The sequence below is a fragment of the Pelophylax lessonae genome (genome assembly GCF_965119305.1).
Source record: "Pelophylax lessonae genome assembly, chromosome: 1".
Taxonomy (NCBI): Eukaryota; Metazoa; Chordata; class Amphibia; order Anura; family Ranidae; genus Pelophylax; species Pelophylax lessonae.
This window is the reverse complement of record NC_138768.1, coordinates 778,563,720-778,591,001: the sequence shown is the minus strand read 5'-3', so window position 1 is coordinate 778,591,001 and position 27,282 is coordinate 778,563,720. Positions and strand designations below refer to the sequence as shown.

At 41.0% G+C, this 27,282-nt stretch overlaps 1 protein-coding gene across 1 annotated transcript in view; it reads right to left on the bottom strand.

Annotated features, from left to right (window-relative positions):
- Positions 1-27,282, bottom strand: part of KCNIP4 (potassium voltage-gated channel interacting protein 4) — an 888,341-nt gene that overhangs the window by 710,891 nt on the left and 150,168 nt on the right. The window lies entirely within an intron of this gene.

The window sequence follows — 27,282 nt, the reverse complement described above, 5'->3', positions numbered from 1 at the left end:
AGTGCTGACATGACAAGGAAAAATACAACAATGCAATTGAAGAAATATGAAAATAAAACAGCTCTTTAAACTCAGTGGGGATTATTTGCAGAGCTGTCAGTGATATATTAAAGGGTTCTACAAAATATTACAAGTGTCAGTAGAAGAAAGGTTTAGCATAATTTATATCTGTGGCTAGACCCGAACCAGATTGAGGATGGAGGTGAAAGCAGATATAATACTTATCCATTCAAATGTAACGGCCCTTCCTGAGCCCCTGAAAGCTGCAGCATACAAGGCAAACACAAAATACATGCAGTACGGCTTATTAAGATTATAAATATAGTGGATTTTTATGTTTTTTTGGCTACATTCACTTTAGCTTGCTGCATTCATTTTATTTATATGCAGGAGAAAATATTTGGGTAGTATAAGCAAATTTTATATTTCCAGGTTTAGGACTGGGTTCACACCACATTGCTTTGCAGATCACATGCGATGTCTGTGCGATGCAAATTCAGCCATACAGTTTGTATTGCTGAACTCGCATTGCCTTTGCATGAAAATGCTGCTGGAGCCTTTTGTTTCCCCGCACTGGAATCGGATCGCATGGGTGTGCACACCCATGTGATCCAGTTCCTATTTGAATTCCCACTTCACATTGCAATTTGCGAACTGATCTGGGGGTGTCATTATCTATGTATTGACACCTGCAGCCATTCACAGAGGGCAGTGTGAACTGACTGCGAGGGAGATGCGATGCGAGATCTGCACTGGAAACGCGCTAGTTCCTGCATCTCAATAGCATGAACCCAGGGTATGAGTACATTCACACCAGCTGCTTTTTTACAACGCAGTGGCTGGTGTGTGGGGCAGTTCAGCCGGCGCACTGCAATGTTCACTTTAAACAAACGTTATTAAAAATTTAATACAGACATCTCATAAAATTCCCTTGGCCCCCTCATGGTGTGAGACAGTGGCCCCCAACATTCTTTGATCCAAAAATTAAAACAGCTACAGTCACTTGGAGTTGATTTACTAAAACTAGAGAGTGAAAAATCTGGTGCAGCTCTGCAAAAAAACAACCAGCTTCTAACTTACAAGCATAACGCCACTTTTGTTGAGAAAAAAACATTCCCCTCTGGGTGATCTCTGTACATTACAAGGATTTTAACAAACTTTGTTGCAGATTCCTACCTTTTGTTATCCTGAAGAAATCCCTGTTGGTTCCTCTGTGCCCCTGTGCTAAATGGGTCAAATGGGAGTGGTTTCATAATTATCTATCAACTGTGGCAGCTGCTGGGCTCTAATGAGGAAAGCTGCTTGGCCCATGTCCCTTTAGATGTGTTCCTATTGGGAATATGTCACCAAAAATTACATTTGTGTTGCAGGGGATGCCAAAAATCTGACCTGTATCTTAGTGCAGACTTCTGGGAAAACTGGTGAGCCAATCACACAAGCAGGAAATTATGTTTCTGGGGTGTGGTCAGTAAACATTCTGGTAGCCATATTGCATTGCATTTTCAGAAAATTACAACAGCTGCAGATTGAAAAGGAAAGGTCATTTTTTATAAAATTCAATTACAATATGATTTGTGTCGCAATTGTATGCGCTATATTGTTTTTTCTTTATTTTGCTTTTTTTTTCCCCCACAAAAGTGGAGTTACCCTTTCAGCTTGTTCAGTTAAGCTTTGATAATAAAACCTGGAAGCTGATTGGTTTCCATGCAGAGCTGAACCAGATTTTGTTCTCTCCAGTTTTAGTAAATCAAACCCACTGTCTGGCAGAACATACTGCATTCTGACAACTGCCAGTGCTGGTCGTCAGAATACAAAGTCCTTGGTGGGGGAGTTGACTCACCACATACTAGAAACAAATATATAACTGCTACTTCAGGTATCAGCTAAACTTAAAGCAGAGTTCCGGCCTGAAAAAAAGAAAAAGATAAAAATACCCCCGGGACAGTCAGGGCTAGTGCATTTCAGCAACGACAGCCTCTAAACTGTCCCTGGTTTCACTTACCTTTTAGAAGAAATACTTACCTTGAAAATGTCTTGTCCAATGCTGCCATCTCAAGTGTGGGCAGCTGAAGCCAGAGCGTCCTCTTCAGTGTCCTCTTCGGTGACGTCGGAGTCCCAGAATGCCCTGCACCGGCCCTGCTCGTCACTTTCGGGGCAGGTGTTCTAAAACTTTGTCGGACCCATGAAAATTCCTGACCCTCGTCACTTCTGGTGACGCTACGTCATAACCCAGCTGATGCGAGCCCCGTTGCGCATGCGCACAAGGCATTTTCAAGGTCCGATAAAATTCTAAGACTTACGAACAGCTGACTGAGAGGAGGAGGGGCTGAGATGGGACGCACACACCGCTGCGGGATAATGTTACAACACCGCCGCGTCATCGAGCAAGGAACATGTTGCAGAGCTGACTTAGAGGAGGCGGGAAGGAAGTGAATACTCATACTAAATAGTAATGATAAAAAAAAAATAATAAGAAATACTAAACATTTTTTATCATGACTATTTAGTATGAGTATTCACTTCCTTCCCGCCTCCTCTAAGTCAGCTCTGCGGGGCGGTGTTGTAACATTTTCCCGCAGCGTTGTGTGCGTCCCACCTCAAGCTGTTTAGCAGGGAATGACGCGCCTGCACCGGAACTGACAAGCAGGGCCGGTGCAGGCGCATTGACTCCTGGGAGCGATGACGCTCATCTCCCAGGAGTCAATGCAAGCAGGAAGTGACGGTGGCGGCCGTGTCCGCAGAGGGAGAAAGAGGAAGGAAGATGAGTATATTTTCTTTAAAAACAAGGTAAGTGAATAAAAAAAAAAATGTAATTATCCAATTCCTTTTCAGGTAATTTAGAGCAAGCGGGTGGCAAAATTTTGTTTTTAGGCTATAACTTCACTTTAAGCAAAGAAAAGGAGGCGCCAGTGCTTGCTGCTTGAAAGAGAACTGGACAACTACAACGTTTGTAATTGGAAGATCATTTATATTCTTCCCAGTAATATAATTTTTTTTATTCTGAACGGTTATCTTGTCTATAAAAGTCATGTAAGGTCTTCCATCTCTTGGATGTCATTCACTCGGGCAAGTGTGTATGTGTGATCCGCATTATGGATAATAAATACTAGAAAATATGAATAGAGCTGCTGCCCCCACTTAAACTGACTACCAAGGTTGTGTCTGATGTGGACTTTTTTTTAGCAAAAAATGGGTTTGGCACTGCTCTTCATGTGATACAATAATATTAAACCCAACTGATTGTAACAAAAAACAATAATTCACAAGATCTCAAAATAAAAAAAATAAAAAAAACAATAATGCAGATAAAACACAGTGTGTCAAAACGTATGCCATATCTTCATAATAAGAAAGTTTATACCATATTTTCAGGCCGTGCCTAATGACGTCATTGAGACGAAACATGTAGGGCGGAGCCACAGCCTCATTGCATAACTTCCGTTTTTTGGGTCCATGGAGCACATTGTGTCCTGGACTTCCTGTTTTGGTTTATGCTGATTGAATTTAAAAGCCAAGTAAGTGCAATACTGCTTATTTTAATAAATATATACTTACAATATTACACTATGGAGTCTGTTTCTACCATTTACATGCATGATTGAGATTGCTGGGGATTGGAAGGAGAAAACGCCCTAGGGTTGGTCCTGAATATCCACATACAGCCAGGTGGAGCTGTGAATGCTGGTTAACCCCTCTGAGGGGAGAGATTTCTGGTGAGTGAAACAACAAGAGGTTGGCACGTGTGGAGACACCAGGCACATTGCATTATATTGTGGAATTTCCTTTGCTGCAACACCACTAAACATCGTTTCTTCTAGCAGCACCATTTATAAGGACTTGCAGTTATAGTTGGAAAGCTGGATTAACAAAAGAATATGGCATACTATGTATAGACTGTCCATCTAGAGCACAGATCACTTTATATTAGCCTGTATTATTCTATTTATACACTACTATATGGATTGATTGATGTTTTAAGTGCATTCAGTTTGATATATCACATTGGGCACTTTCACCTGGCACTAGCACTTTTATATTGCTTATTTTGCACCTATTTTTTGCACTAATTTTTCTATTATGAAGATATGATAAACAAATTTATGGTATAAATGTTCTCATTATGAACATATGGTATACGTTCTGACACACTGTTTTTATCTGTATTATTTAGATTTTTTTAATTTTTTATTTTGAGGTGTTGTGAATGATTGGTTTTTGTCACAATCGTTTGGGTTTAATATTATTGCATCACACACAGAGCAGCGCCAAACCAATTTTTCGCTAAAAATTCCACATTCACTTGGGCAAACCAATGTCTCAATTGTGTCAGTGGGTTGGAGCTTTTCCATTTGCTCAGGATACAGGGCCTGGCAGAATTTACGACGTACTAAATAAATGATAAATAAATAATAAATGAAGACTTACTAAGGTCCAACAAAGAAGGTGATAGTTTGTCCACTGGAGCTCTTGGTGATGGAGTGATCACCTATTTCTTTTATCATGTTCTTGTGTGTGTTGTGGTTTTGTGGGTTTTCCTTTGATGAAGTTGAAAGTTTTGTTCACATATGTCCGGCCCCGGTTTTTAAAAAGAGTCTGGTGCGGTTTTGTTCACCGGTTCAGGAGCAAATTTTTACTTGACATCGCACCTGAACCGGACTGAAAATGCACAGGTATCTTTTTAAAAACAGGCCGTGGCCGCCCCGGATGTATGTGAACCGGCTCTATTGAAAGCCGTTCAGTTCCCATAGTATGCGAATCGGATGCAATTCAAAATGCATCCAATTTGCATTTATGTGAACCGAGCCTAAAAACATCACTATTGAAGGTCAAATCAATGGACTTGCTTTGACTTTTTTTCACAATCACCTATTGATTACTTTATCGGCACATGCACAGATTTTATGAGTAGAATTACTGCATTTTTTTTATTTATCTTCATTTTGCAGCTTTTTATAACTGTGGATTGCTTTGCATTTTGCCTTTCCATGGGTACAGGATTACTAGGTCACAGCGTTGAAATAGTGGATTTGTTTCAAATCATTTTGTGTGTGCACTTTGTGTTACCACATCAGATTGTTTGACATTTCGTCTTTTCATAGGCAATCCATCAGAGGTTTTTAGTGCAATACAATTTTTTAGCTTAAAAGATTCACATGCAGAGAATGCTGGGTGAATGTGAGATTTACTTCTTTACGAATACGCCTCTACAGTATGTCATTGAATAACAAGTTTGATTTTTTTTTCTCTCTCTCTCTGCTATTTCCAATTTAAGGCTAAGTTTACATGTGTGTCAGTCTTTACTGGCCTTCTGAAAAGCGATCATTTGGTTGATTGTGTTTCAGATGGCGGCAGAACAGCGGCTTGCAGCCATTCAGGAGGCGATACTGTGGCTTGCATGCATTCAGGAGGTGACACTGCCTCCTTCTGAATGCCTGTTTTTTTGTTGAACATGGATTTTAAATGGGAATACTATCTCCACGTTTAAACGCTCGGCTTACGTTCGGGTGTGACATGCTCTTATTGACTGGGTGAGTTTGATGGTGGTGATGCCGTGTTACAAAGCAAAGCATTCTGGCTGTGGCATGTATACAGTCCTTGCCAACTGTATATTATCTTTTCGGTGGGTGGTCAGGGGGGGGGGGGGTGGTCGGGGTTGCTTAAAAAAACTCCACTTTCGTGAGGAAAAAAATCAGCAAACAAAGAAAAAACAATATAGCGTATACAATTGAGACATAAATCATATTGTAATTGAAGGTTTTTAAAAATGACCTTTCCTTTTCAATCTGCAGCTGTTGTAATTTTCTGAAAATGCAATATGGCTACCTGGAGGTGTTCTGTACACAGAATGTATACTGACCACACCCCAGAAACAATTTCCTGCTTGTGTGATTGGCTCACCAATTTTCCCAGAAGTCTGCCTAAGATACAAGTCCGATTTCTGGCATCCCCTGCAACAAATATGTCATTTTTGGTGAGATACTTCCAATAGAAACACATTTAAAGGGATGCAGGCCCAGCAGCTTTCCTCATTAGAGCCCTGCATCTGCCACAGCTGATAGTTAATTAGGAAACCACTCCAATTAGACCCACTCAGCACAGAGGAACAAACCGTGATTTCTTCAGAATAACAAAAGGTAGGAATCTGCAACAAAGTTTGTTATAATCCTTGTAATGTACAGAGATCACCCAGAGGGGAATGTTTTTTTCTAAACAAAAGTAGAGTTACTCTTTAAAGCAACTTTTCACTTGCTGAAAAAGAATGAAATGAATACAGTCTTGAGACGTTTAGTGTATTTTAGAGTTGTATTTATTAAAAGTCTAGATGGGAAATCTAACTGGCAATCACTCAAAATTCTTCAGTCAACATTCACCCTATTTACATAGCAAGATTAGTGGACATTTGCCCAGCATTTGCTCAGTGAGAATTATATCCCCTGACATTTGTCAGCATCTGTTCTTCATGTTTGCTATAATATTCACCCTATTTAAACCTGAACTCCAAGCAAACAGCTAAATACACAGCTGAAATACATATTTGGGTTTCTTTTACCTGTTAATGAATTTGAATTTCTGTCCATCCAGTTATAAGATTCACAAAGCTCTGCGACACAGCAAAGCTAGATAGATCGCAACGCTTTCTCTGTTACAGTACAGACTGCAGAAAGACTACAATAGTGTCCTTTCTCCTCTCCCAGCCTGTAGTGAAGAAGCAGCAACAGACTGATGAGGTCATCTCTCTGCTCACGCTGCTCTCTCCTTCTATCAGCATGTGTTTGCATACAATACACCTGATTGGCTCGCAGTCCTGCCCTCCTGTCTCTGGGTCTGAGAGCAATGCTGTAAATGGGATTTTACCAGGCTGCCCCAATGCCAGATTCAGGTACGTACATTAGTTGCATTTAAAAAAAAATATATATATATATATATAATGATTTAATAATGAATACAAAGTTTCTTTAATTTGTGTCTTTTATATCTGCCTGGAGTTCAGCTTTAAAAAACGGTGAATATTGCGTTTCCTACAAATTAATTCCCTCAAGCGGTTTGAATTGAAAATGTGTCCGGCTGAGTTGCCGGATTGTTTTATTTTGTACTGAAAATGCAGTGATTCCCTGTTATCTATTATAAGATAAAAGATACAAATTGGTGAACAGGTAGGCTTTTAAATGCAGAAGAGACCCACAATGTCTGGCATGCAGAGCTAATTTTACAATCAGGACATCCCGGCCTGGCCAATCAAGATGGCTGAAGATCCGCACCTGGAAGAAGAGCAGATGAAGATGCCAGCCGCTGGTGAGGGGGCTTGTGTGCATCGCTGGAGTAAGGTTCTGCTTTGGGTGCTGAAGGGAACACTGGGAAGGGGTCTACATGGGGTTCCCTCTGATATCATTAGCCAATTTTTGGGCTTAGTCCAAATTCATGCGAATACCAAATATGAGCTGTGATGCAACATGCTAGTAAGTGAGAGAGTCGGGGACGAGTAGATGCATTAAATCCCAGTGATCCCACCCCACCAACACACACACACTGCAAGGGTTAACTGCTAATTGGCCCTGTGCTGATCAAATGCACCTCACAAGAAAAAGAAAAAAACCTCTCTAGCAATACACACCAAATTGAGCATGTGCATAGTGACTCCAAAGGCTCTGTACTATCAGGAGATGGATTGGGGACTGTGGAAGAAGGGGAGGATCAGAGAAGACAGGATCAAACATCCTTTTTACACAATGCGTAGGATTAACCGCTTAGGTTCCACAGTGAATATAATAAGCATGCTTTACTGCATATACAGAATGATTTTACTGTTGTGGATGTAGTAACGCTTTAAAGTTGGACTTTGAAGTGTGTGTGGAGGTTTAGGTAGAGTCTCTGATGAATACCACAGGTCAATAGGTGATTTGTATATAATAGGTGATTTAGCTTATCAAGCTCAACTTATAACTAAAAAATCAGTTTTGAATGAGCTTGCCCCAAAAATTGTATACACATAAATAGCAAATGGAAAACCACATCCTTATTAATTTATTGTAACTAATAGTGTATTTATTTATTTATTTTTTTGTAGGAGTCCAGAATTTTGTTCCCAGAATTTACAGCAGAGGACAGTTTCACCCAAGGCGCAATTCTGGCTATTTCAGGGCTTTAATTAAAATGCTAATCTTGTATTGCCAGGTAGAGGGACTATGGGCTGTACTATTAATGAAATAAATATTAGCCAGCAATTTCACAGTTGAGATTGCAGCTAATGACTTTCACAAATTAAACACCGAGCAGAGGAGAATGGAACATGAATAGGGAAACACATTACTTTGTAGGCCTATTATTCCCAAGTATAGAAAGGGTTTTTTGATCTCTATAGTCCTATGTGTAGTCGGGTTTGCCGTCGTCCCTGGTTAAATATTGTGTCAGTTTTTGGTACCTCAGGCCAATGAAAAGTGGGACTTTTAAGGCAGGTATGAAAATACGATAAAGTTCAAGCAAAATCGCTAATAATAATAAAATAATATTTAATCCTTAAAATCATAAGTACAGTAAAGTACAGTAGCGTGAAAGAGGGTTATAGACCCTTGTGAAAGTGTGTAATAGTTGGAGGATAGTGACACGTGGTAAATGGTGACTTTTTAGGGGTGTATCTCTGTCATTCCCTGCTGGTAAGCTTGGGTTGCTTTGATCAGAGATGTCTCCTATATCCTACGCGTTTCGGCCCTTTTTAGAGGGGGCCTTTTTCAAGGTTGCTAGTCACCATTTCTGTTGATAAAATACAGATACGGTGTTCAATATTTATAAATAGTTACCACTTTTATATATATAAGTTGTGGTCAGTTTTCAAAAATAGTACATACATATTATTTTCTTTAAATCCTTGTATGTTGAGGTAACTCCCTCTTTTGCACAACGGGAGCCTGTGCGGTTTCCTGAAAAATATGTATGGAGTTTAAATGCCGGGTTTTTGGTTGGTTGTTAAATTATGTAAGTGTGCTTATATTAGAACTTACATATATGTTGCCCAGTTTCACTTAATGGCTAATTTGGTTCCGGTATATAAATAAAACCGGTCCTTTTCAAGGAGGTCCTTGTGCCTATAAATAGTGCAATGTGAAACAGGTATAAGTTGTTCAAAAAACATTTAAATGAGTTGGGTACCATGTGTAAAAAAAAAAAAAAAAAAAAAAAAAAAACGCACGGCCATTTGTTTGGCGTCCCGTGGGTATGCTAAAGGCGGATTGACTTTCCACATATTGTAAGTGTATCTTTATGTTGCGTGTTAATAAACTTATGGAACATACTGCACGATGATGGCCCTTTTCTTTTCATGATACTGGGGAGCAATACCTGGATAAATACCTGGATAAAGTGGCATAGGAGATCTGCATTCTTAATCTGTTGGCAATCCATAGAGGGGCTTACCTCATAGAACCAGTTTTAAGGCGATATTTCTCTCAGCTTCTGGTGAGTGGGGAACCGAGAGGGGAGCACCAACTCACTAGGACTGAGCACCGGCACCTTATTTATATCTATTGAGCACGAAGCACTTATATGAGCACAAGAGACTTGCACTATATTCAGTTTGGGATGAAGATATAAATTGCCATGAACTTTTAATATATATATATTTTTTTAATATATATATTTTTATATATATATTTTTCACATATGAATTTTTTATGTATGTAATGTTGCACATATGATATTGATTTGATACATATTTAATGCTGATATTTATTGATTATTTATTATTGATACTCAGTGTGATGACACAATATTAGCACGGACAGTTGCACAGTTATTTATAAGCACTAATTTGCACGAGCACTTTATTATATTAATACTTTATTCATTAGCACTAGTATATGATTGATGATAAAGGTTTCGGTTATAAGCAGCGCAGGTACTTAGTTCTTAGCGATTGTCTGAAAGGTACTACCTTTTATACCAGCAGCAGCTTATTTACTTATTTATTTATTTATTTATCATTTCTTGAGTTTAGGAATATTTTATATTTATATTTTTTATACTCACCGAACCTAGTGATCCTAAGTGCAAGCCCCTTACATTCCAATCCACAGAAACTGCTGTACTAAAACTCACTACACTAACGATTTACTAACTACTAAAACCAATCGCCATTACTCCATATATTTACTGCTATACCTTTTTGCTGCCCCCCATACTGTTGACCACACACTTTTCCTCAATAAACTCCACGCCCCAAGATTCTGCTCTTTTCTGGTTTTCCTCCTGTCTATCACAGTGTTCCTTCAGTGTTACCTATAAATGGGTCTCCTCCTCTACGCTTCCTCCTTCTATAGGGGTCCCCCAAGGTGCTGTTCTCTTTTCTACCTACACCTTCTCTTTTGGTTACTTAATAACCTCCCACAGCTTCCAATACCACCCCTATACCAACGATACCCAGATCTATCTCTTTACTCCCCAGGACACCCCCTCGATCTCTTCACATATCACAAATTTACTGCGCAACATTTCAGCATGGAAGTACACAACTTCCTCAAACTCAATCTTTCTAAATATTAGCATGTAATATTTCCTCCTTTCTGACACCCCCCCCCATGACCTTACCATCCGGGTCTACAGCAAAACCTGTTGGTCCCTCTGCACATGCCAGGGTGCTAGGTATAATCCTAGACTCTGACCCCCCATCCAAACACTGGCTTAATGTTGCTGCCTTAACCTCCACGAAAATTCACTAATTTGCCCCTTCCTGACTAACACCCCCACAAGTGGAAGAAAAAGGTGCAGCGCTAATGAGTGTACATAATATATAAGAGTACAACTGAACATATATATATATAAAATAAATAGGATATTGTGAAATAAAGTCCAATACTGAAATAGGGCTTAAATAAAAGTACCAAATAAGTGATCCATCTTGTTGGTATACATATATAAATCCAAACGTGATGAAAAAAATCCCAACACCAAGTGAACAGTAAAAGTGGGCTCTCACCAGATCAAATGGGTCTGAACTGCCATATAGCAAACAGACCTGTTCAGGCTGTACAAGGTGATCCTGATTCCTCCTATGATCATTACCATGGAAGTAGTTTTCAGCTCATAAGGTGGTAGGCAGAGGGATGGAAGTCTCTCAAGACCAGATGACATGAAAACCAGAAAAAGGAGTGCACATAGCGTAATATTGCTAAAAACTTTTAATGAAATAAAATGAATCGCACTTACAAGAATCGCATGGTAACAGGCAATGTATTAAATGAAGTTCTACTGTGAGCTCCTGACGCGTATCGTCCGCACAGACATCATCAGAGGATATTGCTCGAACACCCCCACAAAACAACTTACTCACTCCCTGGTTATATCACGCCTTGACTATTGCAACCTTCTCCTCATTGGCCTACGTTTACACAGGCTATCCCCCTTCAGTCTATTATGAATGCTGCAGCTAGACTTATTCCACCCTACTAACCGATCTGTGACTGCCCCCCTCTCTGCCAATCCCATTCTTGCCTTCCACTGGCCCAACATTTAAAATTCAAATACTAACCACAAAGTACAAGGCCATCCACAACCCCGCCCCCCCAGCTACATCACCAACCTCATCCGTATATATTGTCTAAATCATCCTCTCTGCTCCTCCCAAGACATATTGCTCTCTAGCTCCCTTGTTACCTCCTCCAATGCTCACCTTCAGGACTTTTCCAGAACCTATCCCATCCTCTGTAACTCCCTACCCCTTTATGTCCGGGCCAGCTCCTACCCTGTCTGCCTTTAGACGATCATTGAAAACTAATTTATTCAGGGAAGCCTACCCCACCTCCACCTTCATCTAATAACTGTACTTGAGTCACCTCCATCGGATCATCCCCTGCAACTATTCGTTTTTGTACCACTTCCCCTCCTTCTAGACTGTAAGCTCCATGAGCAGGGCCCTCCTATTTCTTCTGTATTGAACTGTGTTACAATTGTACTGTCTCCCTTTATATTGTAAAGCACTGCTCAAACTGTTGTCACTATTATCTATTAAAATATTAATAATTCTGTACCACTGACCTAGGACAAGCATGCAGCAATTTAGGTCAAAACAAAGTCAGAACTCCTGATCTGCCTATTGATCTAGATCTGTGACTAAGAAACAACTAAGGACTTTAGCTCAGTATGGAAACCAGGCACTTGGCATCTCCAATAGCAAAAAACAGCAATGGGAGCCTCATTTTGACAGAAATGTATAGCCAATATGAGAACAAAAGAGAAAGAGGATTGGTTGGGCTTTTCTTTGTTTCAAAGATATTGAAAAATCACAGATTCACAAACTTCACTACTACAAGAGCAACATCCATACAAAAAATGAAACGGTGTCACACATTTATTTTTGTCACCCTTTCGAGGGACACCGTCATATAAGATTTTTTAATAAAGCACTTACCTGTAACTCTCTTCCTGTCTGCTCTATTGTAGAAAAAGCGTCCCCTAGAATTTGCAGTGAAACCATCCCTTCCCCAACAACTCTCACTGGCTCCTCCTGCTGACCTCCTTGTCATTACTGTAGTGATGTGGAAGTCAGCAAGAGGAACCACTCAGTGCCACCCATCAGAGCTGCCAATTAGTTTCCATCAGTGCCGCCTATCCGTGCCGTCTATCAGTGCCACCTATCAGTGCCCACCAGTGTCCATCAGTGCCTCTTATCAGTGCTCATCAGTGCCCAGTACTGCATAATATTGCTTCCCCATCAGTGCAAACTCATCTGGGCCATCTCATCAGTGCCCATTAGTGCCGCCCATTAGTGAAGGAGAAAAATTACTTATTTACAAAGCTTAATTACAAAACTAAGAAAAACTTTTTTTTCCCAGATTTTCGCCCTTTTTTTATTTTTTTTTAGCAAAAAAACCCAGTGGTGACTAAATACCACCAAAGCAGAGCTTTATTTGTCTCAAAAAAATGAGAAAAATGTAATTCTGACACAGCGTTGCATGACCACGCAATTGCCATTCAAAGTGTGACAGCGATGAAAGCTGAAAATTGGCCTGGACCGGAAGGGGGTGAAAGTGCCCAGTACTGAAGTGGTTAATCAAACATTTTACTTGATTAAAAGGGTCTTTTTGAAAAGTAAAGTTCCCCCATAGCTGCAACTACAGCTTCCAAATATAATTTTCTACTTTTTTCTCAGCCCTTAAAACTTAGTCCTGAATTTATAGAAATGTCACAGAGGCCATAGCCCAGGGCAGTAAAATCTTATTATGTATACCTCTTCTGTAACTGTTCGGAGAAAAACATTAGAAAATTAAAATTTCATCACAGGCAGAACATATTGATTTTATTATATATGAGTTGTAAGAAACTGCACAGCCACAAAGATATTTGGTCATGGGGGTAGAACAATAAAAGTAGCCTAGGGGGGCAAATCTAGCCCTGAACTTAATGTAAGTTTACATTAAGTTAAAATATAGTGGCATGAATGATTAAATGTAGAGTTTTTAAATAAACCACCAACAGTGCAGCGGCTCTACTGGAAGGCAACACATATAAAATGCTGTGCTTGTGCGCTGCGGAAGCCATTCACCATCCATCAGTGCTTTGAGATTTCTAGCTCTCTTGGGCCCAAGCCGTCAGCCTAGTTCTATAAGAATGAACAAATGAGGCAATGTTAAACTTTTGATTGTACGGACACTTATATTGTCTTAGCTGCCAGTATTGACCAGATTTAGCTGGTGGACAATGGTACATAATTAATAACTGTAAAGCTACACACACCTAGTATCTCTTACCTTGAGGAATAGATATTATTAGAGATGAGCTATCCGATAAAGGTCAGTGTTATGTTATTCCACTCCTATTTGTTTTGTCTGAAACAGACTGCTAAAAACAAAACCTATGCTTTGGGATTTTAAGTCAATTCATTTGGTGTTTTGTGACTTTAGAACTAGAAAAAAGTTGGAGCAAAGTTTTTACCAGGGCTCAAATCATGAGCCAATCATGAGCCAATCTCAGGCGTAAAGTTCATCTGTGTCAATAAATATACCTAGGGTATATCCCTCACGCCACAGTGAACCAATGGTAATATGTTAAATTAATAATCGCAGCAGCTGAGGGCAAACAAATGTGTAAAATAGAATAATAAGCCACTAAAACTACAGGCTACATAAAGCGCTTGCCTGTGATGTGAAATAATGAAAAACACAGTGATATTAAGATTCATACAAAGTGCATATTGCATCAAAAAGTGACAGTGCTCTGTGTCTCCTAATATTGCAATAATAAATATACAAAAAGCGATGAAGTGACTGAAGACGTCAACGCACTGACAAAACGTGCAAGGTGGAACGTACGCGGGGACGTCACAGGAGTGAGTGGAGCGCAAACCGGAAATTCACCACCATTCACTCCAGCTCCACACTGAGATAAGTCACCTTTAAGGCTTTTTAACTCAGTTTTATTAATCATAATGCTTCGGAATGTGTTTTAAACCCATGGATGGGTAATAAAGAATTTTACATACTACACTATCCAGAGTTTTCTCTTCCCTTGGCTCTTACCCTCGCTGGGATTAAGGAAGGCGGGACCATACTGAAGATCCAGCAACCCCCTTGGTCAGGGTGACCACTAAAGCGGGATTTGGTCTTGCTACTATAAAGTAGTCAAGACCTACAACATCTGGTGAGTGACCCATCCTTAGTCACCTTGGATATTGATCGGTGAAGTCCAGACACCACATAACTGACGGGGAAACCTGCTCCTAGCACTTGCACTTTATCTGCACTCTGCACCTGGATCTTTACATATTCTTTTGCACAAGGGACTCAATTTTGGACTTTTGTTGTCACAGTCACTTCATCACTTTTTGTATATTTATTATTGCAATATTAGGAGACACAGAGCACTGTCACTTTTTGATGCAATCTGCACTTTGTATGAATCCTAATATCATTGTGTTTTTCAGTATTTCACATCACAGGCAAGCGCTGTAGAGAGCCTCTAATTTTAGTGCCTTTTTATTCTACTTCTGTAAAGTTCATCTGCTTAGTTGTTACAGAACATCTAAATCTGAAATATAAGCTGCCATGTTCACATAGCTTATCCAGCACTCCAGGATCCCTGAATCCCATGGCACTTGAACAGCCCATGCGAATGACCACGAAGTAACTTAAAAGGATATCTGTTTTTATTAACCACATTGCCTCTGGAGCAGTTTTTAAATTGTTCACACGCATGTTAAAATAAAATCTAAATTTTTTTCCTAGAAAACTACTTAAAGTGGTAGTAAACTCTGTTACACCACTTACAGTGGGGAAAATAATTATTTGATCCCCTGTAGATTTTTTAAGTTTGCCCACTTACAAGGAAATTAGGGTCTATCATTTTTAGTGGAGCACCTTGTCCTAAAGGTGGTAGCTAGCCTGGCTAATTTGTAGTCTTTGTGATTATTGGATTTTCCTCCTAAGCCTGGGTTTAGCTGTGGTTTCCCCCTTTTGTTAATAGGTAGCACTGTTACCTTTGGCATTATTAGTGTGATGATTTACAGTGAGTCTAGGTTAAGGATATGTATACTTTTCTCAGCCAAACCTACTAGTTGCTGATCATGCTGGGAGAAGGTATTTATTTGGAGGAAGTCAGGTGATCTTTGTCCTTTTCCACCCAGACTGCAGTGTGTGAGGAACAGCTGCTGCTGGGTAGGCCTAAAGCCTGAGGCCTAGCCATGTGCTCAAGGCTCTGCAAAGTGACTACCTGGAAGCATGAAGGAAAGGATGGAGACTTGAGATGAAGTACCAGAGGTTACTCTTGCATGGACCGGGGAAACCATGGAGAGCCTGGGATTGAGATTGAATCATCCAGAGAGTTCTTGCACCTTCTGTGAGTGGAGTCCCTACAGGAGACAGCTAATGCTACAAAGTACAGATTGCTGGTTCCAGCTTAAAGGCTCTTTTTCAGTACTGCTGTCTACCTTTTCTACATTATTGTCTAAGGAGTCTGCCAATCTGCTAGTCTGCTGCTGTTTTTGAATAATGGTGTCCTGTGCCCTACCCCTCTCTCCCACATTTTCCATTTTTGTGAGAAGTAAACTTCTTGTTCAAGCATAAAAGTGACTGGCGCACATCTTTCTTGTACACCACCCACCATGCCTAGTAACCTGCACCCTGAGGAGGAATGCAAGCCTTCTCTTTCTCTGGGGGTCACCACCAGGTCTCTGGAGGTTTGGGAGGGGGGGGATGCTACATTATCATAGGTGTATTTTAAATTATATCAACCAAAAGAATATCAACCAAAAATCCCCCAAAAAAAACACATAAAACAAGTAGGTTAGTGAGTAAAATAAATACTCTGTGGAGAAACCCTTGTTGGCAAGCACAGAGGTAAGACATTTCTTGTAGTTTGTGACAAGGTTTGCACACATCTCAGGAGGGATTTTAGTCCACTCTTCTCCAGATCTCCTCTAAATCCTTAAGGTTTCTTGGCTGTCTCTTAGCAACTTGAAGTTTCAGCTCCCTCCATAAATTTTCTATGGGATTAAGGTCTGGAGACTGACTAGGCCACACCATGACCTTAATGTGCTTCTTCTTTAGCCACTCCTTTGTTGACTTGTGGTATGTTTTGGGTCATTGTCATGCTGGAAGACCCATCCATGACCCATCTTCAGTGTTCTGGCTGAGGAAAGAAGCTTCTCATGCAAGATTTTACGATACATGGTCCCGTCCATTGGCCCTTCAATGCAATGTTGGCCTGTACCTTTAGCAGAGAAACAGCCCCAAACATCATGTTTCCACCTCCGTGCTTGACTGTAGTGATGGTGTTCTTAGGGTCATAATCAGCATTTTTCTTCCTTCAAACACGGCGAGTCAAGGGTAATGCCAACAAGCTCAATGTTGGTCTCATCTGACCACAGCACTTTCTCCCAATTCTTCTTTGAATAATTTAGATGTTTATTGGCATGACTGTACCTGTGCCTTCTTGAGGAGGAGGACTTGGCGTATTTAGAGGAAGAAAAAATGCCGACAATGACCCCAAGAAGACAACCCCTGATTTTTTTGGGTTATATTTTTTTTAATTTTACTATAATTTACATTTTTAAACACTTTTTTCTATTTAACTTTATTGCTAGCACAAGCTCCCTATGTGATAGCATTGACAGATGAAAGGTTCTATTTATGGAGACATAAGCAGTCAATTATACCCCTAATGTCTACCCTGCCATCCACTCGAGCTGATCAAGTACCGTGTGAGGAGCGTGATGGGGATGGAAGCAGCACCCTCTAAGCCCCATTAAAGTGAATTGATGGCTCTATAGTCACCTGGATCAAAATGGAAGAAATGTATCTGAAACATAGATCTATTAAAGTGAACCTATCTCCAAATCATGTATGCTAAAGTATTTATGTATTCTGAACAAGCAGTAGAATCGCTTTATTATAAGTACTCATTCACCTCTGCATCTGTAATCACTGTGAAGAGATTTACTTTCAAGAGAGATTTACTTTCAAAGTTCACAACACACAGAATCCACAGAATGTATTTTTCTACTGTTTTCTGTATGTGACAGGCAGCAGGGAGTTATCCAGTATCAGATAAAAAGATATCCCCATAATACCAGCAAAAGAGAATGTGGTGGCTGAGCTGGTACACTACAGCAATACCTGAATAAAAACGGATATATTTTATATTCATCTTTTAAAGTGTTACTAAACCCAGGATCCTGCATTCACTTTATCTGGTCTCCTACAGTACACAGAACATGAAAATGCAATTATTTTTAGAAAATATAAATTGCTAAATACCTTTTTTTTATCAGCAGTAAATAGTATTCTTGTGACTTCTATCAGTGTCTGGTTAGAGCTTGTAGTAAGTTTCATTCTCCTCTTACTGTGCTATGAGGCTGCAGGACTCCTGACCCTCTGTCTGGACAGTGCTGATTGGCCTTGTGATGATCAAATGAACCTCCCAAGGAAAAAAAAAAAAAAAAAACTCTATAGCAATACACACTAAACTGAGCGTGTTCAGAGGCTCTGTATTTTCAGGAGATGGTTTGAGGACTGTGGAAGAAGAGGAGGACCAGAGAAGACAGGATCAAACAGCCTTTTTTCACAATGCAGAGGATTAACCCCTTAGGTTCCACAGTGGGTATATCAAGCATGCTTTACTGCATATACACACTGATTTTACTGTTGTGGGTTTAGTAACACTTTAGGAGTATGTCACTAAAAAATAAATATCTGGCAATCTGCAATATGGAATAGGGCCAGGAAAAGATCACTTTTGCTGGCCATAAAATAGCCTGGTTCCCTGCTTTGATCAGTGTGTGGACTTCCCAACACCATCTAGTCTTGTGAATCAGGCATGCTCTTCCAAAGAACTGAAAAAGCCGTTATCTTAGTTAATCATTAAACCAATCTACTCTGAGCTTACAGATTAGACCATGAGGAAACAGCAGGACATTGATTGAGCCATCAGTCTACTCACTCTGCTCTCTCCTTCTGTAAACACATGTGCACTGTAGCAGAGTCTGATTGGCTCCTAGTCTTGCTCCTCCTTCCCTAAGGGGTATAAGTATTGGTTCACACTGCTGCGGCTTATCATGTGACTTGCGGCACAAAAAGTTGCATGACAAGTCAAAACACATTTATTTCAATGGGTGCTGTCTTAATCAATGAGACTCATGTCGAAGTGATAAAAAAAAAGAAGATTCCTACACTACTTTTTTGTGATTTTGGTGCGATGTGAGTGCCATAGACTGCAATGTTAAATGTCAAAAGTCGAAAGCAAGTCGCTAGACTTTGGTGTCTCAGCATTTCATATCTGTGTAAAGTTTGACTTTAAGACAAAGGACGGTTCTGCTTATCATACAGAAATATCAGTACAATACATTTTGGACGGAGTTAAGGTTTGTTTAATTTTGCCAGCTTTAATGAGGTGCTTAGTGTTCTATATGTTCATGTCACCTGTGGTTAATTAACATCTAATTTTAAACATAATTAGTAACAGACCTACATTTAGGGGATCTTCATAACTCTATACCTTCAGGGACTATTGCTAACACTACCTGCATACTAGTTCAACTTATTGCTGGATACAAATCCAAGGCTGCCTTAAAGTGAACCTTTCAGCTTCTTACAATTCTATCAAAAGTCCAACTCCTCAATGCTCTAAATATATGTATCGGTCCTGTTCCTGGATTCGTCATAGGCACAGTGCACATTTCAGAGTTAAATACCTAGCAAATTATGTTTGGTTTGCAAAACAAATTGAATCACAGACAACTGCCATTCATTTTATTATTATTATACTTGGTTTACCTTTAATTCACCCATTGTTGTACTAAGTACTGTGAGCTTCTACAGTCTCTTTGCAGCCATTTCCTGAGTGTATTGAAATTCTCAGAGTTGGTTTACTAATACTGACAACAGTGGACCATGCCCACCTAATATCTGTGAAAATGGTCACTTTATTTCTCCATCAAAAGCCAATGTGACAGGGGCATAGTTGCCAACAGTGCCAAAATCCGGCCAATGTCCCAGTCGAGCGTGTCCCAGGCAAAATCCTGAAAATCCACCAATGTCCCGGACATTGGGCAAACCTAGAATGTAGTAGTATTACTGAGTAATGGCCCAGGATTCAGGGAAGTGCAAGGAAGTCAAGAGGAGCCTGCCTCGCAGTGTGACTGGGTGGGACTCATGAGGGAGCATGGCCAGCCTTGGGGGGGGGGGGGATCGTGCCTTGAGTCATAGAAACATAGAATGTGTCGGCAGATAAGAACCATTTGGCCCATCTAGTCTGCCCAATATATCTGAATCCTATGAATAGTCCCTGGCCCTATCTTATATGAAGGATAGCCTTATGCCTATTCCATGCATGCTTAAACTCCTTCACTGTATTTGCAGCTACCACTTCTGCAGGAAGGTTATTCCATGCATCCACTACTCTCTCAGTAAAGTAATACTTCCTCATATTACTTTTAAACCTTTGCCCCTCTAATTTAAAACTGTGTCCTCTTGTGGTAGTTTTTCTTCTTTTAAATATGCTCTCCTCCTTTACCGAGTTGATTCCCTTTATGTATTTAAAAGTTTTTATCATATCCCCTCTGTCTCTTCTTCCTTCCAAGCTATACATGTTAAGGTCCTGTAACCTTTCCTGGTAAGTTTTTTCCTGCAATCCATGTACTAGTTTAGTAGCTCTTCTCTGAACTCTCTCTAGAGTATCTATATCCTTCTGGAGATATGGCCTCCAGTACTGCGCACAATACTCCAAGTGAGGTCTCACCAGTGTTCTGTACAGCGGCATAAGCACTTCTCTCTTTCTACTGCTTATACCTCTCCCTATACATCCAAGCATTCTGCTGGAATTTCGTGCTGCTCTATTAAATTGTCTTCCCACCTTTAAGTCTTCTGAAATAATTACTCCTAAATCCCTTTCCTCAGATACTGAGGTCAGGACTGTGTCAAATATTCTATATTCTGCCCTTGGGTTTTTACGCCCCAGGTGCATTATCTTGCACTTATCCACATTAAATTTCAGTTGCCAGAGTTCTGACCATTCTTCGAGTTTTCCTAAATCCTTTTCCATTTGGCGTTTCCCTCCAGGAACATCAACCCTGTTACATATCTTTGTGTCATCAGCAAAAAGACAAACCTTACCATCGAGGTAAAGACTAGAGATGTATAGAACTGTTCGCCGGCGAACAGTTCCCGGCGAACTTAGCATGTTCGCGTTCGCCGCTGCGGGCGAACATATGCGATGTTCGGTCCGCCCCCCATAAGACATCATTGAGGCAAACTTTGACCCTGAACTTTACAGTCAGCAGGCACATTTCCAGCCAATCAGCATACCTCCCTCCCACACCCTCCCACCTCCTATTAATAAGCAAGGGCAGCATCCATCTTAGATCATTCTGAAGCAGTGTGTGTAGTGAGAGTAGGGAGAGCTGCTGCTGCTGCTGCTGTTAAGCTAGGGACAGTTAGTCAGTGTTCCTGGTCTTGCAGTGTTCTTGGTCCACTACTGCTGTAAGGACAGCACCCCAAAAAGCCCTTCTAAGGGCTGGTATTTGTGTAATTTTTTTTTTTTTTTATATATATATATATATATCTATCTATCTAGTGTCCCCAAAAGCCCTTTTAAGGGCTGGTAATTGAGGTTTTTTTTTTTATTTATATATATACATATATATATATCTAGCGTCCCCAAAAGCCCTTTTAAGGGCTGGTAAGGTAATAGAGTTTTTTCTATATATATATATATATATATATATATTGTACACTGTGACTGCAGTTGCCTGCCCGCTGTGTGTGAGAGGCCACAGACCTACCACAGACTGTACTGTGTGCACACCACACTCATTTCGGGTGGCACAGGCACAGTACCTGGCATTTTAAAAAATATTTTTTTTTTCCTCTGTCATAATTGCAGTGAGTGCTGTGTCAGGTCCACAGAGTGTACTGTACCCACTGCAGTGCACTTCCCACCACTGATATATATACGGTGGCACAGCATCTTGTTGCAATAAATTGAAAAAAAAAAATATTTTTTATTATTGCAGTTGCCTGGGCTGCCAGTGACTGTCAGGTCCACAGAGTGTACTGTGCCCACTGCAGTGCCACTGTGTGCCCACCCACCACTGATATATAAGGTGGCACAGCAGCTTGCAAAGTAAAAAAATATATATATTTTTTTTAAATTGCAGTTGCCTGGGTGCCAGTGACTGCTGTCAGGTCCACAGAGAGTGTACTGTGCCACTGCCCACCCACCACTGATATATAAGGTGGCACAGCAGCTTGCAAAGTAAAAAAAGAAAAAGCCAGCCGCAGAGAAGCCATATTCCTGAAAATATAAGAAAAATGCTGTTTTTTAGGGGTTCTGGACATGCTACAGAGTTGAAACTTGACAGGTACACTTTTTAGACCCCCCAGACACTAAATACAAAAAATGACATGCCTGCCTAAAAAAATGCCCGCTAAATGCCTGCAAGAGAAAAAGCCAGCCGCAGAGAAGCCGTATTCCTGAAAATATAAGAAAAATGCTGTTTTTTAGGGGTTCTGGACATGCTACAGAGCTGAAACTTGACAGGTACACTTTTTAAACCCTCCAGACACTAAATACAAAAAAATGACATGCCTGCCTAAAAAAATGCCCGCTAAATGCCTGCAAGAGAAAAAGCCAGCCGCAGAGAAGCCGTATTCCTGAAAATATAAGAAAAATGCTGTTTTTTAGGGGTTCTGGACATGCTACAGAGCTGAAACTTGACAGGTACACTTTTTAGACCCTCCAGACACTAAATACAAAAAATGACATGCCTGCCTAAAAAAATGCCCGCTAAATGCCTGCAAGAGAAAAAGCCAGCCGCAGAGAAGCCGTATTCCTGAAAATATAAGAAAAATGCTGTTTTTTAGGGGTTCTGGACATGCTACAGAGCTGAAACTTGACAGGTACACTTTTTAGACCCCCCAGACACTAAATACAAAAAATGACATGCCTGCCTAAAAAAATGCCCGCTAAATGCCTGCAAGAGAAAAAGCCAGCCGCAGAGAAGCCGTATTCCTGAAAATATAAGAAAAATGCTGTTTTTTAGGGGTTCTGGACATGCTACAGAGCTGAAACTTGACAGGTACACTTTTTAGACCCCCCAGATGCTAAATCCAAAGAAATTTTTTATTTTTATTTTTTTTAAATTTTTCCAATAATTGGCTCTCTATCAAAAAATTATAATTTTTAAGAACTTTTTTTTGCGTGATCCCTCTCCGGCATGCCACAGTCCAGGTGTTAGTCCCCTTGAAACAACTTTTCCATCACTATTGTGGCCAGAAAGAGTCCCTGTGTGTTTTAAAATTCGCCTGCCTATTGAAGTCTATGGCGGTTCGCCCGGTTCGCGAACATTTGCCGATGTTCGCGTTCGCCGTTCGCGAACGGCGAATTTTAGGTTCGCGACATCACTAGTAAAGACAAACCTTGCCAGCATGTGTGAGGAAGGGGCAGGCTGGCCAGGTGCAGCATGTGTGAGGAAGGGGCAGGCTGCAGCAACACAGAGACCCGACCAGAGGTCAAATAGTGCTTTCTCCAATTGTAGCTGAGAGCAGGGTCGATGGCTTTTTTATTAACAAATTGTAGTTAGATTTTATTATCAGGAATTCAGGAAACAATTAAAATGTAGTACACTGGTATCCACAGGATAGAGTATACTTCACTGATGACATGAACATCTTTTGATGAGCTGCTGGCGAGTCTTTTTAGGTATAATGAAAGAAAACTTTGGAGCATGCCAGTCTGGGAACATCAGTTTTCCATTACTGAACTTGCACTGCAATTAGAGTCATAGAATGGACACCCTATGGATTCTGGGCTCTGGGAGAATGTCGTCTCGGCTTGATTCAATCAGATATTCATGGTTTTCCGGTAATTATTAACCGGCATATCATTTCTCTTTTGGGCACGGCAATTTCTGACTGCAGCAATAACAAATGGTGCTGCCTTCCGCATAGTTTTATTTTATTCTTCAGAATGCTATTCTTCACTACATAGAAACACAGAATTGTGTATAAAGCATTATCTGCCTATCCTATAAGGCTGGAGAAGATGAATCAACCTAGCATCCTGCCTAAATCTCTACACGCTCCACTGACATCCACAGAAAAGGAAGGTTTCCTCTACTCTCTTAAGGGACGTTATTATCTGCCACTCCAATAGAAAGTCTACACTGGTCACCAAAGCTAGTCACTATGTATGACTGATTAATGGACGGTCCACAATAAGCTTCAAACTCGCTCTCTTCACTGCAACATCAAAAGTAAAAGTCAGTTTTTTTTTTTTTTAATATTAACGTACCTTTGGCTCCTAATTGGAAAGTTACCATCTTGTCTATGCAAAATCTTGTCCTCACCTAATACTCTCAAGGCCTGCAGCAAGTGGGAACGCGACTTAGACATACATTTCTCGGAGAAAGACTGGGAAAAAATCCTTACAATTGCAAAAAGGGTCCATCAACGTAAACACGCAAGAAAACAACTTTAAAATCATTTCCAGATGGTACAGGACCCCGAGTGTTCTCTACCACTATAACGCTAGTATACCAGACACATGTTGGAGATGTTCTCAGGAAAAGGGCTCCATGCTCCACATCTGGTGGGATTGCCACCTCATTCAACCCTTTTGGTCCAAGGTACACCAGATTATAAAACAAATCTCTTCTGTTGACATAGACTACACCCTGGCCAAGATGCTCCTTCATCATTCCAAGGTCCCTTTAAAAACATATAGGAAAACACTTCCCATGCACCTAATTAATGCAGCCAAGCTTTGCATCCCAGTTCATTGGAGATCAAGAATTCCCCCCACGATATCAGAATGGTTTAAGAGAATTGACAGGATTGCAGCTATGGAGGAGATAATACACTCTACAAATGACACCCCTTCCAGGTTCTACGAAACTTGGGCGGGTTGGCTACTTTTCCGCTCATCCAATCTCTATGCTGAACACACTAACCCTAATCAACCTGCCCAGGTGTACAAATCCTAACTGGTATTCCTTTTTCTCCACACACCAACCCGGGATCCGCATATTCTAAGATCTTCCAAATCCCGCCAAGACAGGAATCTCCCTCCCTACACAAGGGAAGTCAAGGGATTTTCCCAGTAAAATATTCGGAAGATCCGCTCCTTCTAGTACTACATGATAATTTAAAATCTTTTTCTTATACGAACTCCCCCCCTTTGCATAACCTTTCCAGCCCCTCCTTTCCCCCTGCCTCCCTTGTTCGACCTCCCAATTGCCTCCCCATCCCAAACTCCCCTCACCTCCACCCTTCTTTGTTTATTTATCCCCAACCAGATCGGCTCACATTGATACCATTGCTCTACTAATTATGGACGTTAGTCCACGCTTATTCACAGTTCTCATACAAAATGTGTTAATTTATAAAATGTTTTTGATATTTTGCTTGAAGCAATGTAACTTGTTTATGCGCTGCGTCGCATTCTCTATACCTTTGTCACTATTTGAAGTTTTCATGTTTTGCCTATATTTACTCAATAAAAACTTTTATGGAAAAAATCTTGTCCTCTGATCACTCCTAGAAAGCTAAGTAAAATGTACTACAAGCTGCATTAATACAGATAGTCGTGATAGTGTACCCTATGGGGTTGATTTACTAAAGGCAAATAGTCTGTGCAGTGCACACCGTATTTGCTGTTAGTAAATCAACCTCCCAGTCTGGACAAAAGGAAAAAAAAAACATTCAGTACATCTCTCCAATACTTTGTATATTTGCCCATGGTTTATCTATTTAAAACTCTGCAAGTACAGAAAACCCCCATTAAAAAGCTCCTACCCTTTCTTCGCTGCACAAAACAACCAAGCAGTGTTATCAGCCCTGCCTAGGTTTTCCCCTAATGGACTACAGAACACCTTGCCCTTATGCTATAGTTATGAGGAGGTGATACCCAACGGTTGCCACCACACACAAATCAGGGATAAAAAATGGGCCCGGCTGCACAGCAAAGACTGTAGTGCATATAAACCAAGAGAGAGAGAGCGGCACTCACGGATCTTGTAAGATTTCTATTTTTCGGCGAGGCACAAACTTGACTTCCTCAGGATGAAGAAGGTATGAGGAGATGGATAGGTATTTTACAGTCCACCAGATTGGTCTCATTGGTGTCAGACCATTGGAACAGATGTAAACTATTAGTTTCCTTTTAAATTGGACATTAGTTTCATTTTAGGTGGTTGTAAAGGCAGGACACACAGCCAGAGCTCAGGAAACAGCACGCCCGAGTGCCCCTATAGCAAGGGGCTTGATATGGGGGGCACTGAACGGAGAGGAGCAGGGCCGGTTTTAGACAAAGTGTGGCCCTGGGCAAACCTAAAAGTGGGGCCCCAAATTTTTTTATATTCTACCAAAAATATAGGTGCATTTAATCAATTTAGCCAAATAAAACATACAACTACATGAAAATATGCTTTAATTAAATAACATTAAATTAATTATAATCATAATCATTATAATCACATCAATTATAATATTCTATTATGTTTACTGCTCCTCACCGAGATCTATTATAAGTAGGCCTGGGTGAGGAGCAGCAGAGCCATATAAAGAACATACACAGCTCTGCACATAGCGCTACTCATTTACACTAAATAGAAAGCCCCAGGACAACAAATATAGAATAAAAACTCTAATACTATCACCATTGACGGATTACACTGTAAAAAAATTGCGTGACTTAACAAACAATCATTAGGTTGGTTCAAGAATGACCAGCGTGTCCCCATTCAATGCACAGTGTCCAGCGTGTCCCCATCAATGCAGTGACCAGCATGTCCCCATCAATGCACAGTGACCTGACCAGCATGTCCCCATCAATGCACAGTGACCTGACCAGCATGTCCCCCATCAATGCACAGTGTCCAGCATGTCCCCATCAATGCACAGTGACCTGACCAGCATGTCCCCATCAATGCACAGTGACCAGCATGTCCCCATCAATGCACAGTGACCAGCATGTCCCCATCAATGCACAGTGACCAGCATGTCCCCCATCAATGCACAGTGACCAGCATTTCCCCCATCAATGCACAGTGACCAGCATGTCCCCCATCAATGCACAGTGACCAGCATGTCCCCCATCAATGCACAGTGACCAGCGTGTCCCCCATCAATGCACAGTGACCAGCATTTCCCCCATCAATGCACAGTGACCAGCATGTCCCCCATCAATGCACAGTGACCAGCGTGTCCCCCATCAATGCACAGTGACCAGCATGTCCCCCATCAATGCACAGTGACCTGACCAGCATGTCCCCCATCAATGCACAGTGACCAGCATTTCCCCCATCAATGCACAGTGACCAGCATGTCCCCCATCAATGCACAGTGACCTGACCAGCATGTCCCCCATCAATGCACAGTGACCAGCATGTCCCCCATCAATGCACAGTGACCAGCAAGTCCCCCATCAATGCACAGTGTCCAGCATGTCCCCCATCAATGCACAGTGTCCAGCATGCCCCCCATCAATGCACAATGTCCAGCATGTCCCCCATCAATGCACAGTGACCTGACCAGCATGTTCCCATTTAATGCACAGTGACCTGACCAGCATGTTCCCATTTAATGCACAGTGTCCTGACCAGCATGTCCCCATTCAATGCACAGTGACCAGCATAGCATGTCCCCCATCAATGCACAATGACCTGACCAGCATAGCATGTCCCCCATAAATGCACAGTGACCTGACCAGCATAGCATGTCCCCCATCAATGCACAGTGACCTGACCAGCATAGCATGTCCCCCATCAATGCACAGTGACCTGACCAGCATAGCATGTCCCCCATC